Genomic DNA, 14,149 nt, shown 5'->3' on the forward strand with positions numbered 1-14,149 from the left:
TGAAAGACCTCTGCGCACCCTCCAGGGTATGTGTACCTGATTAAGAACCACTGCTCTAGTCAGCGGCCAAGATCTGTTTCCTTCTGGACCTTACTGCCTTTTTCCTGAGCCTTTCCTTACCTTCTGGCTCTCCCTGCTTCTCTGGGTTTGTCAACCCCAGAACTCCCTTCTCCCAGGGTGTAACTGTAGGCTACCTGCCTCTATAGCCCCTCTTCTGCTGGGTTGGCAATTTTGGTTGGACATATTCCTTGAGGTTTCATCACAGGACATAATTTTTAATTAAAGATTAATCTCTAATTCCTGGAGACTCCAGGGCAATCCTGGAGGGTTGGCAACCCTATCTGCTGTTCTGCTCCCTGGCTTTATAGAAACCCCGCTGTTCCCATACAGGTAAGCTTCCCCTAATTAGGTCTTTCCTCTCAGCCCTAATTCTCCCATCTTGTAGCCTAATAGTTTTATTAGCCCATCTTGTCTCCATTAACCCATCTGGGGAAAGTGTGGGGTTAACACCTCTTCACATCCTAAGTGCTGGTTCACATCCTAAGTGCTGGTGGGGGAGCACAGAAAAGCCGTTTTTTCTGTGCTCCCCCACCCCTACATGATGGCTGCTTGCTCTGCATGTCCTATGTCCCTCCCACCACACATGACCCCATCACTATACAAATGCACACCACTCCTGGAGTCCACCAAAGGGGTGGCAATTTAAATACAGTTGTTACTAGGAGCACAACTTCCCTGAACAATGGGGACAGTGATGTGTGTTTTGTTTCATTGAGTGTCATGCTAGCTAGTCAAATTGTAATTTGCCTCTCTACCTTCTCTGATAGCTTGAACTATAGTGGGGATTATAACGGTTCCCTCACTTAGGCACCTAGGGTCCATACAATACATGGGGAGAGTTAGGCGCCTAACAATGGGCCCCTCAAAGGTGCCTAAGTCCAGGCTGGAAGGAGGTGCCTATCTCTGGAGGATGGCGTGGACTGCACCCTCAGCAAGTTTGCAGATGACACTAAACTGGGAGGAGTGGTAGATACACTGGAGGGTAGGGATAGGATACAGAGGGACCTAGACAAATTAGAGGATTGGGCCAAAAGAAATCTGATGAGGTCCAACAAGGACGAGTGAAGAGTCCTGCACTTAGGACGGAAGAATCCCATGCACTGTTATAGACTAGGGACTGAATGGCTAGGCAGCAGTTCTACAGAAAAGGACCTAGGGGTTACCGTGGACAAGAAGCTGGATATGAGTCAACAGTGTGCCCTTGTTGCCAAGAAGGCTAATGGCATTTTGGGCTGTATAAGTAGGGGCATTGCCAGCAGATCGAAGGACGTGATCATTCCCATCTATTCGGCATTGGTGAGGTCTCATTTGGAGTACTGTGTCCAGTTTTGGGCCCCACACTACAAGAAGGATGTGGAAAAATTGGAAAGAGTCCAGCGGAGGGCAACAAAAATTATTAGGGGTCTGGAGCACATGACTTATGAGGAGAGGCTGAGGGAACTGGGATTGTTTAGTCTCCAGAAGAGAAGAATGAGGGGGAATTTGATAGCTGCTTTCAACTACCTGAAAGGGGGTTCCAAAGAGGATGGATCTAGACTGTTCTCAGTGGTACCAGATGACAGAACAAGGAGTAATGGTCTCAAGTTGTAGTGGGGGAGGTTTAGGTTGGATATTAAGAAAAACGTTTTCACTAGAAGGGTGGCGAAGCATTGGAATGGGTTACCTAGGGAGGTGGTGGAATCTCCTTCCTTAGAGGTTTTTAAGGTCAGGCTTGACAAAGGCTCGGCTGGGATGATTTAGTTGAGGACTGGTCCTGCTTTGAGCAGGGGGGTGGACTAGATGACTTCCTGAGGTCCCTTCCAACCCTGATATTTTATGATTCTACAAGAGCAACCACATATGGTTCTGGACTAAATGGAGATGTGCCACTAACTTTCTCACCACCACCCCCTCCTGTACCCGGAGTGCTCAAAAGACCCCAGGGAAACAATCTTCTCCCAAAGAGCTGTCTGCTGCAAGCACCGTGAATTCTGCTGGTTCCCCTACTTTGAGTTCCAGCTATTCAGGCTGCAGAGCTTCTCCCCTAAAACCGCTTATGGCAGCTTGTTTTCTTTTTCTCATATTCAAGTGTCCTGTGGAAGAAGGCTGCTATTTTTAACCTGTTATTTGATTCACTCAGGCCAAGCACCCCTGAGAAAGTCAATATTAATAAAGAGACATTTTAATAGGGGAGCTCCTGTGTGGCCAGGTGTGGCTCTACAGCAGCCTGGCTCAATTTCCCTTCTTCCTCAGCTCCTCAATAAACTTTACAAAGGCTTCTCACTGCGCAGACACCCCTCCTTAGGGTCTGGGTTTATCAATGTCAAATTTCCAACACCACTCATAGTTCTAAAATAAAGTCCAACTCAATTCCCTGCTTTTAGCAGGCCACTTTCAATCCTACCTGGCTGGAGTCTCGTTCTGCTAGCAAAAGCCGTCTAGCTCTCTACAGCTGCCTCAAACACAGTTTTCTAGTCCCTCTCTGGCTCTTTATATAGACCAGCTGCCCCTCTCAGGCCCCATCCTGAGGCTGGGCCCAGTCCACCCTGTGACAGACATGCATAGGGTACAAACATTATATTTATTTTATTATTTTGATTTGAATTCCAGTTTTGAAGAGGCTATTCATGGCTACAAACAACAAGGAGGGAGATAAATGATTTTCCCAATGATTAAAAAACTCAGCACTGCATGGGAAAGTTTTATCTCTGATGCCATAATGAAATGAGCTTGGATAATGTTCAGCTACAGGAAAGTTCTCAAATAGTGTCCTTTTGTATGAATTTGGTGGCTGTGACAGGAACAGACAGACTAGAGGCTCCTATGTATGTATTTCTGAGAACTGGCCAAAGCCTGAAATAGCTTTGTAAGGCATAGGTTCATATTCTGAGAATCAATGTCATAGAAAGATATTCCAGGTTTTGGCATGTTCTCAGAATATGTAATCTATTATTAATTATAATTTATTGTTAATTAGTATTATTTATTATTAATTCTTATTATTATTTGTATTGGTAACTTACCCAGTCTTATGGTGGATTTGCCATCACTGGCAATTCTAAAATCAAGATTGAATGTTTTTCTAAATTATGTGCTCTAATTCAAACAGGAATTTATTCAGGCCAGTTCTATGGCCTGTGTTATACAGAAGATCTGACTAGAATAGATGATAACGATGGTCCCTTCTCTGGCTTTATAATCTATGAATCTAAAGTAATAATATTCTGTGGTTACCCATGAAAGACCTGTAACAGTCTCAGCAATTGCATTACATCAGCTTCTTTGTTTGGGGGCGGGATTAGTCCTCTGACATCTCAGAGGCAACATGGCAGAAGTGAGTTTTCAGGAGGGAATTGGATTGAGGGTAGGAGGGGGCCTTGAAGAACAGGTTGAAGGAGAGGGTTCTGTGCATGAGGGCAGCTGGAGAGAAAAAGGCCCAGAACTGGGAGTGAGAGAAGGTGATCAAGGGCCACGGGCCCCTCCCCAGCTGGCTGCTGGCCAAAGGTGTCCACGAGCAGGGCTTCCTGCAGGACAGGGTGAGGAGGATCCCAGTGAGAGAGGGGAGGATCCGGGCCACACTCTTCCTGCCTCCTGGTGAGTAACCAGCTACTGCCGCAGGCAGAAACCCATCCTCTTCCCCCTGTGCTTCCACCTGCAGCCCAGGCAGAACAGGGAAGAGGCCCCATCAGCCTCTCACCAGGACTCCTAGGTTCCAACTGGGGTTCCAGGGTGGTTTCCAACATTGAAGCCATAACTGCGGAGTCCTGAGTTGGGTTCTAGGATCGATCCCATGGTTCCAAACACAACGGCTATGTTCCAGAGGAGAGTCAAGCAATTATGGACCCAGAAGGGGAGGGTGTCCCACAGGTGTTGGACCCTCACATAGAACACCCTGCCAGCAGCCCCATCTCATTTATACCAAGGGGTCTTCAGCTCGTATCCCCTATTGAGACCACCTCTGGCAATATGGCTCAGGAAGAAAGGGAGCCTCTCAGGGAGATAGTGCCAGAAACTGAGAAGAGGATGGTCAGGCCTAGTGGTTGAAGTAGCAGCAGTCAGGCCTAGTTGTTAGGCCAGGGGCTCAGAGGAGGTATCAGGAACCAAGAGCAGGGTTAGAAGAAGGCTGGAGCAGGGGCATCAACAGGAACAGGCTGGGGTTGGAACAGGAGGAGGAATGGGCACACACTGGGGCTGGAACAGAAGAAGGAGCTGTGACAGTGTACCCCATAAGGCTTTATGGGGAGGGGGTGCTTATAAATGTATGTATGACATAACTGGAATATGTTTTGTGCTGCCTGTGCCATGTAATATATCTCCATAAAGGTTATGGTCTACTATATCTGTTCATCCTATTTGTACATATATATCATTTTCTACTTGAGGTTAAGAATATGGGCTGTATGCTTGCTTGGTTTCTAAGTAAGCTTTGGGAGGCATTTGGTCAGCTTCTTTAGGAAGGAATTCGCCAGGTTAAGTACCTGATCAGGAAACACTTGGAGAACAATTCATCTTGGAATGCTCCAATCCACATGAGAAGTCTTCCCGGAGACATGCAAGATGCCATGTGGATGATGGCTTCGGCCTGTAAAGACTGAGTCATGCAGGGACATGTGACTTGCCCAGGTGACTCCAGAACTCCATCTTGGAGCTGGACTTTGCATAGGAGGGGGGTCTCCACCCATAAGAGAGAGTCTATTTAAACCCGTGGGAGACCCCTCCATTTTGTCTTGAGCTGACTAAGGAAGGAGCCTCTCCACCCCCCAGGATACTTGAAGGGAACTGGAACAAAGGACAGTAACTACAGGGGGTGTGAGTGATTGCTGGACCCAGGCTAAAAGGAGATTAGCCTGTAAAAGGGAGCATTCTGGAACTGGTGAGGAACTTATCTGTATTTAGTTTGATTAGACATAGATTTGCGCATTTTATTTTATTTTGCTTGGTGACTTACTTTGTTCTGTCTGTTACTACTTGGAACCACTTAAATCCTACTGTCTGTATTTAATAAAATCACTTTTTATTTAGTAATTTACTCAGAGTATGTATTAATACCTGGGGGAGCAAACAGCTGTGCATATCTCTCTATCAGTGTTATAGAGGGTGAACAATTTATGAGTTTACTCTGTATAAGCTTTATACAGGGTAAAACGGATTTATTTGGGTTTAGACCCCATTGGGAGTTGGGCATCTGAGTGCTAAAGACAAGCACACTTCTGGGAGCAGTTTTCAGGTAAACTTGCAGCTTTGGGGCAAGTTATTCAGACCCTGGGTTTGTGCTGGAGCCAGACGGGAGTGTCTGGCTCAGCAAGACAAGGTGCTGGAGTCCTGAGCTGGCAGGGAAAACAGGAGCAGAGGTAGTCTTTGCACATCAGGTGGCAGCTCCCAAGGGGGTTTCTGTGATCCAACCCGTCACAGGAGCCACCTGTCAGAACCACCAAGGTTGCAATATTGAGCAGACTGCAGGGTCTGCGCTCATTGGGAGCCTATATTCCTGGTCTTGAGGTCACCTCACTTGACTTCACCTGTGGTTTGACTGAGTCGTGGTTGATTGATGTAGAGCCCTCAGGTAACTAGGCTCAGGGATAACTCATCAAGCCCAGCAGCACTTATCAGGTGCATGCTCAGAGAGTACTCATCAGGCTCAGCGCTAACTTATTACATTAACCACCACCACCACCCCTTTCAAAAGATACCTACTGGGAGTCTTTGGACCAGGTTTATCAGGGTGTGATCAATGGAATTCTCTAAGCAGGTCAGGTGCATGTATGTTTTTGGCTCGCTCCCATCAACGATTAGCTGGATCATAACCCTCCCAATCAACAAAATGCATGAGCTTTCCTTGGAGAATTTTGGAGTCCAGGATCTGTTTCACCAGGTATTCCTCAGGCCCCCAGAGATGATGGGCGGAGGTGGTGATCGTACTTGTCCGGGGAAGGAGTTGTAGGTGTGCTCTTTCACCAAGCAGACATGGAATACCGGGTGTATTTTCATCACCTTAGGCAGTTGGAGTTTGAAGGCCACAGGGTTGATCTGCTGGATGACCTGGAATAGGCCAAGATATTGGTACTCCAACTTCCTTGAAGACCAGGTAGAATCAACTGTGATCTCAGAGGTTGCCCACTGAAGAAGATCAGTATAACAAGCATAGTTGGCATAAAAAAGATTCTGGCAGGTTGATCAATGGTCAGAATTATTGTACACAAATTTGACAAAGGGAAGGAGGGAAACCTAGTTATTCTGATTATAATTAATAGAGCAACAAAGGTATACCTCCAGAATTTGGAATGTCTCCATCAGTCTGGGGGTGATAAGCTCAAACAACTCCTACCAGAAGTGCGAAACAAATTGTGATCCTCAGTCAGATGTCATATTAGATGATAGACCATGGAGTTTGAAGACAGAGTTGAAAAACAGTTGGGCTGATACCTCCGTGACAGGAATTTTAGGCATGGTACAAAATGTAAGATTTTCACAAGTAGGTCGACAACAACTATCACTGCCGAGCAGTCCTGAGAATCAGAGAGGTCAACGATAAAGTACATGGAGATGGATGACAAGGGCTGAGACAAAGTTAGTAGTGGAATGAAAGTACCCAGGGGTTTGGTTTGGGGATCTTTATTTGAGCATACACATCATAGGAGTCAATGTAGGACTTCATAGGAGTCAATGTAGGACTCAATAGACAATTTTGGCCACAGAAATATTGAGACCAGTTTCATAATTTTCCTATGGCCGAAATGGATTCCAGGGATGAGTCATGGCATAGCCAGAGTATTTCTAGATGTGGTTCACTGCTGGGGACACAGATCTGGTCCTTAAACATGAGAATCCTATTCTTGACAGAGAATTTTGAGTCAGAAGCTAAGTCTGTACCAATTGACATAAGGTTTACTGCAAATGGACTGTGGGATAGGAGGGACTTCATGAGAGAAAGCAAATAATTTTTCACCATCATATTGATGCAATGCAAAGTTTCAGGACTGTGGCAGGTTCAGGAGCTGTATTTTGCTTGTCCAGGTACTCACCATTGTAGGACAGCCCATCAGGTTTACATTCTGGGTACCTGGGTGATAAGTCAGGGTGAAATCGAACTTGGAGTTAAAAAGGGACCACCAGATCTGACGCTGGTTGAGAGCCCTTGGAATTCGCAGGTACTCAAGGTTCTTGTGGTCCGTAAATACCTGGACAAAGAAATGTGCATCTTCCAGATGGTGATGCCATTCCTCAAAAGTGCTCTTGATGGCTAATAGTTCTTTGTCACGGATTTCATAGTTTTGTTCCAAGGGGATCAGTTTCTGGGAATAAAATGCACAAGGGTGGTGCATATTCTGGGGCTCATGCTGCTGTGACGACACTGCTCTGATCACATAATTGGAGGTGTCTGCTTCAACACTGAAGGGTTTTGCCAGGCCCAGATGTGCCAAGATGGGCGCCAATGTAAATGCTTCCTTTAATAGATCAAAGGCAGATTGGGCTTCCTGGATCCCAGTAAATGTGGCATTCTTCTGGAGAAGCTGGATATTTGAGGTCACCACCTTCAAATAATCCTTGATGAATCTTCTACAAAAACTGGCAAATACCAGAAAACACTGGACATCATAGATGTTTCTTGGGGCTGCCCAATCTACAGTCACAGACACTTTCTGGGGGTCCATACCTATTCTATCAGAGGAAATGATATAGACTAAGAAGTCGACAGAAGGGTGGTCAACTCACACTTCTGGGGTTTTCCACACAGGGCATTCACTCAGAGGCTTGTGAAGGGCTTGACTTTCTGAGAAGATGAGGATGTCATCTAGGTAGATCTCCACAAACTGGTCTAAAACATCCCTGAAAATGTCATTGACAAAGTGCCAGAATGTGGCTGGGGTATTGGCGGGATTGAAAGGCGTAACAAGATATTCCAAATGGCCATAACTGGTGTGAAATGCTGTTTTCCATTTGTCATCTCCCTACCCCCAAATACAGGTTGTGAGCATCATGAAGATCGAGTTTGTTAAATATCTTGGTGGAACCGATACTTTTGAACAGCTCATTGATCAAAGGCAAAGCATATTTGTTCTTGATAGTGATTTTTTTCAAAGCATGATACTCCATGTAAAGGCAAAAGAATTTCTTTTCCATAAGCAAAACTCTGGGGCTCCAACAGGAGATGTGGATGGACAGCTGAAGTTCTTTGCAAGATTCTCATCAAGGTATTCTTGTCAGGTCCTGAGTTCTGGTTCTGATAAGGAGTAACTATCTAAAAAGCATTTCAGCCTCTGTCTGGAGATGGATTGGACAAATGTAGGATCTATGCAGGTGTAAAATATCAGCATGTCAGCAAACTCTTGATGTTTTACAGGGATTAATGAGCACAGAAGGAACTGGGCTTCTCAGCACTGATTCTTGTTTCCTTAGCCCCTGACTTGGCTAGACACAATTGTTGGCAATAGCTCAACTCAAATTGTGCCTCAAGCATCTTCCATGAGATGTGTGGCTCATGCATTGAGGCCAGGGAATACCGAGCATGACTGGAAAATACAGTAGAACCTCAGAGTTATGAACACCAAAGGAATGGAGGTTGTTCATAACTCTGAAATGTTCGTAATTCTGAACAAAATGGTTGTTCTTTCAAAAGTTTACAACTGAACATTGATTTAATACAGCTTTGAAACTTTACTATGCAAAAGAAAAATGCTGTTTTCCCTTAATTTTTTAAGTAGTTTACATTTAACATAGTACTGTACTGTATTTGCTTTTTTTTCTTTGGCTCTGCTGCTGCCTGATTGTGTATTTCTGATTCCCAATGAGGTGTGGGATTGACTAGTCAGTTCATAACTCTAGTGTTCATAACTCTGAGGTTTTACTGTATGGTGACTTGATGAAATTAAAGTGCAGAGTCCCTAGGTGATCTCAGATTACAACTTGGAGGGGCACGTTTTCTTGGGTAACTGGACCAGAGGACAAAACATGCTACTGTCAATTGTTTCCACTAGATGTGGGCTGGGCTTTCTTTGTACCAGCAGTTGATTAGTCTTAGAGGAATCCAGGATACATGAAATTGCTAAAGGCACCAGGATCCACTAGCACAAGCTGGGTGCAATTCACCTTAGTTGTAGCTGGGACCCAGAGATTGAGAAAGAACTGTGGGTGCAGAGGATGACAGTTCATGGCTGCCAAGATGCATATGGGAAGAAGAGCAGACATGGTTGAAGACTCGACTCTGAGGTTACGTCCAGCTATAAACCATCTAATGGGACTGGAAACAACCATATTTGTGTATGCTGGAGGTCTGGATTTAAGGGGGCACTCAGTGGCAAAGTGGCCTTGCCCCCCACAGTACTGGGAAAGACTATTCTGCCACTGATGCTCCTTCTCCTGATCTGTGAGGAGTCTTTGCGTCACATAAATCTGCATAGGGTCTGGCTCTGGGACAGCTTGAGGCAATGGCTGGAATGAAACAGGAGTCATGGGTACGACCTCTTCTTTTCTTGGTGACATTTGAACAAACAACTGTCAGGTCGGATGCACAGTTCTATATACAAGTGCAAACTAGCAGGCGGTTTGAATTCTGCCAGTACATCTTTCACATTGTCATTCAGACCCTAGCAGAAATGGTATATCTGTGCCACCTCTTTCCACTCTGTATTGACAATCAGACACTGAAAATGGGCAGCACAGGCCAAGATGGACCAATAGTCCTAATGGAGAAATGGTAGGGCAGCTTCGGTGGTATAGGAGTGTGTAAGGGTACGGACTCACCCCTGCAGCACCCCCTACTGGTTGCTTCGGGGAATCAGCTCGTCCAGCATCTGGAGCGCCCTCTGCAGGCCAGTGATCCGCCTGTCCTCTTCTGGCCCCCGTGTCCCTCCCAGGACCCGGTGCCCCTATTATTGGGATGCTGCTCCTTGGCAGTACCCCACAGATCTGGGTCTCCCCTCCCAGGGGAACCCCCACCCACTAACCCCACCTCACCTCAGAATAAGGCTACTGCCAGTCACCATCTAGCCCCACTCCCTGGGGCAGACTGCAGTATCAGCCACTCATCACAGGCAAGGAGGGTTTGGACCTGCTACCTTGGCCTAGCCCTGGGCTGCCCTCTGCAACCCCCAGTACCCCTTGGCCTTCTCCTAGGCCGCAGCCTGGGGCTTTCCAGGCTGGAGCTCCCCAGCTCCTCAGCCTTTCCTCAGCCCTGCTTCACCCAGCTACTCTGTGTCTAGCTCCCTGCAGCCAGGCCCTTCTCTCTCTGAAGGCAGAGAGAGACTCTTGAGCTCCTGGCTCCCAGCCTTTATAGGGCCAGCTGAGTCTGTTTGGGGCATGGCCCCAGCTGCAGCCACTTCCCCCAAATCAGCTCAGCCTTCCCTGCCCCAGCCTTCTTCCAGGGCTGTTCCAAACCCCTCAGGGCAGGAGCGGGTAACCACCCCACTACAGAGTGATTCTGATCATCAAATAGTATGGAGAAGGCATGGATAAACTTGTCAAAGTTACTGAGGATTGAGGTGGCCATTCCAGAAGCAGGAAGGCCCAATCCAGTGATTCATTGATCAATAAACTGATAATAAGTCCCACCTTGGCCCAACCATCAAGATACATCACAGGACTCATCAGGAACAAAAGGCAGCAGTGGTTATGAACACAACAGACTTTCTGGTGGTTCCCATCAAATCTTTCTTGCTATGGAACCTTCAGGCCGTGTTTTAAAGTTAGCATGGCTAGCAGGACTGGGGTTACCATGGCTGCTGAGATCTGTGAACAGAGGGAAGCATTCTTCAGATACAACTGGGCAACTTGACCCCAAAAGCTCTGGGACCAACTCTGTCATCTCAGTGATGGACATTCCAGGGGTCTCCATCCCAGCTGCTGGAGCTGGGCAGACTGCTCAAACTATCAGAAACTCAGAAGTGAATGGTCAGGCGGAGTGGTTGAAGCAGTGGCAGTCAGATCTAGTGGTCAAAGCAGTAGTGATCAGGCAGCCAGGGGTGAGAGCACAAGCAAGGCAGGAGCAGGAGTAGGTACAGGCTAGTGGTGGAACAGGAGCAGGAGCAGACACAGGCTGGAACAGGAGCAGGAACAAGAGCAGTCTGTCAGAACCACCAAGTGGTGGGGGATACTCCCAGCAACGTAGCAACATTGACCAGACAGGAGTAGCTGCTCTCATTGGTTGCTTATATTCCCGGTGATGGGGTCATCTGGTTAGACCTTTGGCTGTGGATTGGCTGAGCCCTCGGTGATTGACATGGAACCCTCAGGTAATCAGGATCAGGAACATGTATGAGGCTCCGGCTCATCAGGCTCAGAAATGATTCATTACAAGTAGCTCCTTAAGCCATTTAGTGCTTTCAAGCTCAAAGACATACTTCTACTGTTCGCCACGCTGGCCAAATAGGAAATGAAATTCAAAAGTTCCCGGGGCTTTTCCTGTGTACCTGGCTAGTGCATCTGAGTTCAAAGTGCTGTCCAGAGCGGTCACAATGGAGCACTCTGGGATAGCTCCTGGAGGCCAATAGCGCCTCATTGCGTCCACACTACCCCAAATTCGACCCGGCGATGTCGATTTCAGCGCTAATCCCCTCGTCGGGGAGGAGTACAGAAATCAATTTTAAGAGCCCTTTAAGTTGACAAAAATGGCTTCATCATGCGGACAGGTGCCATGTTAAAACGATCTAACGCAGGGCTTAGAGAACTTAACTGCACTTTGTTGGCAATGATGACACACTTTTCTCATATACTATCTGACAATTTGGATATTGATCTCCCACACTAAATTAGTCTGGAGTCCAGGGTTTAGGATGTTGTAACTGTGAGATGCTAAGTGAAAAGTTGCTAAACTATGTGGTAACACTCTGGGTATCACCAGAGGGAAGTGAATCTACTTCAAAGCTTCCTGATAGCATCCAGTCATTTGCAAAAACTTACAGTTTTGCAACACTGGAAGGACGAATACTAGCTGGAGAGTAGCAGAGTGTTTGTTAATTGCATATTAACATATCTTCCAGGACACTTAAGCCACCAAATGACCACATGGGCCAATAAAAAGGGAAATTTCCAATTCTGTAGTGAAGGTTCAGGTAGAGAGAAACTTGTGAGACTCACCATGGGTCTGACCATGGAACTGTGGTTGTCAAAATAAAGAGAATTTCTAGTTTTAGAATTAGGATCCCTTTTGCTTTTGTTAGTCTCTAAGGTGCCTGTTCTTTTTGCTTTTGGAGAAATCTGAATACTTTTGACCAATGTAGAATCCAAGAACCTTCTGAGACATTGTTTACACCTCAATTATGTTTAGTTGCCAGACAAAGTCGCAGATTGACAGCAATGATAAAGACGTAGCGAAGAAGAATCATACACCCCAAATGAAAAAAGAATTTCAACTTCTTCAATGTCATTCAGCTTCCTTCTTTACACATAGAAAAAACATTCTCAGAATTCCTATCTTCTTAAGAATACATCCAGGGATATTCAGTGTCACTCTATCAAATCAATAATTTATCTTGGCATAATGTTCATTTCTACAGTGCTAACACATCCCCACAGAAAAAGATTTGAAAATGTTTACATATTTTGAAAGAGTCTCACGCTACATCTAACGTCAGTAGAGTTTGTGGGGTAGAAAGAGGTGGTTTAAATTGTTGAGCCAAGTAATTTTATTCCTAAAATAATTATAATCTAAAGAAACAGAAAATGGTTGGCCAAATCTTAATAATTACCTCTCAATGTCCATTTAGGGAGGTGATGTACTCTGTTTTAGTCACATACTATGTCTTAGGAGACACCACAATTATGAACAAGCAAAAGGATCTCAATAATTAACTATTTTCTTGTTAAAGAACAAAAAGAAAATAAAAACAACAAACAATGGTTACAACCACTTTCGTAAATCTCTCTGTGGAGAGCTTTTAACAGAGATTACACCTTTTGACAGTGAGCCCACCTTTGTTAGAGGTGCCCCTCCCTAGACAAATTAAGACCAAAGTATATTATTTCCAAAATGAATAATGAGTCCTGCTTTATCACAAATAACTAAAATAGTTCATAGATGCAGAAAGGCATTTCATTTAATGGTAGGTGAGTCTTGTTTGTTATATCACAGATAACCTAAATAGTTCATTAAGGAGCAAAGGTGAGTGATCTTAACTGAGTCTTTTGAAACAAAGATGATATTTAAATTCAGTTACTTAAAGGAAGCCATTCAAGGATCCATCTTGGGACAGACAAGTTAAAGAATATCAAGAATCTTCATATTACAATTAGATCCACTATTTCTTTGGCTATGTCTACACTAGAGACCTTACAGCTGTACCACTGCAGCTGCACCGCTGTAAGGACTTCCGTATAGCTGCTGTATGCCGATGGGAGAGAGCTCTCCCGTCAGCATAATTAAACCACCCCCAATGAGCAGCGGCAGCATGTCGGTGACAGAGCATCTCCCGCCTACATAGCGCTGTCGGTGAAACTCACTTCACACCCTGACTGACAAAAGTTTTACTGACAAAATGCTAGTGTAGACCTAGCCTTTGTTTACAAAGATTAGCAAATGTCTCTTTTTCAGCAATACAGTAACTCCTCACTTAAAGTCATCCCGGTTAACATTGTTTCGTTGTTACATTGCTGATCAATTAGGGAACATGCTCGTTTAAAGTTGTGCAATGCTCCTTTCTAACGTCATTTGGCAGCCACCTGCTTTGTCCACTGCTTGCAGGAAGAGCAGCCCGTTGCAGCTAGCTGGTGGGTGCTTGGAACCAGGGTGGACCGGCAGCCTCCCTATTAGCTCCCCGCTCCCCTAAGTTCCCTGTGCTGCAGCCGCCCAGCAGGCTATCGATTGGCAGTTCAGCTCTCCCTCCCCCCACTGCCATGTGCTGTTCCTGCCCTCTGCCTTGGAGCTGCTCCCAGAGACTCCTGCTTGCTGTGCAGGAGGGGAAGGAGAGGGGCTGTCAGGGTGTCCCCTTCCCCCTTGCTCCTGCACCCCACTTACCCCTTCTCTATATAGAGCAGGGAGGGGACACTGATGGAGAGAGACAGAGAGAGCTTGGGGCAGCAGCTGCTGTCTCAACTTCCTGATCCACTTAAAAAGACAATGCACTTAAGAGTGGTTCAGCTTACTTAAAGAGGTAGTGTGCATATCTCTCTCTCTCCC

At 45.8% G+C, this 14,149-nt stretch overlaps 1 protein-coding gene across 2 annotated transcripts in view; it reads right to left on the minus strand.

Moving 5' to 3' along the window:
* Positions 1-14,149, minus strand: part of HEATR4 (HEAT repeat containing 4) — a 73,286-nt gene that overhangs the window by 56,259 nt on the left and 2,878 nt on the right. The gene's annotated exons all lie outside the window — the stretch shown is intronic.

The sequence above is a fragment of the Malaclemys terrapin genome, chromosome 4, assembly GCF_027887155.1.
Source record: "Malaclemys terrapin pileata isolate rMalTer1 chromosome 4, rMalTer1.hap1, whole genome shotgun sequence".
In the NCBI taxonomy this organism is placed as follows: domain Eukaryota; kingdom Metazoa; phylum Chordata; order Testudines; family Emydidae; genus Malaclemys; species Malaclemys terrapin.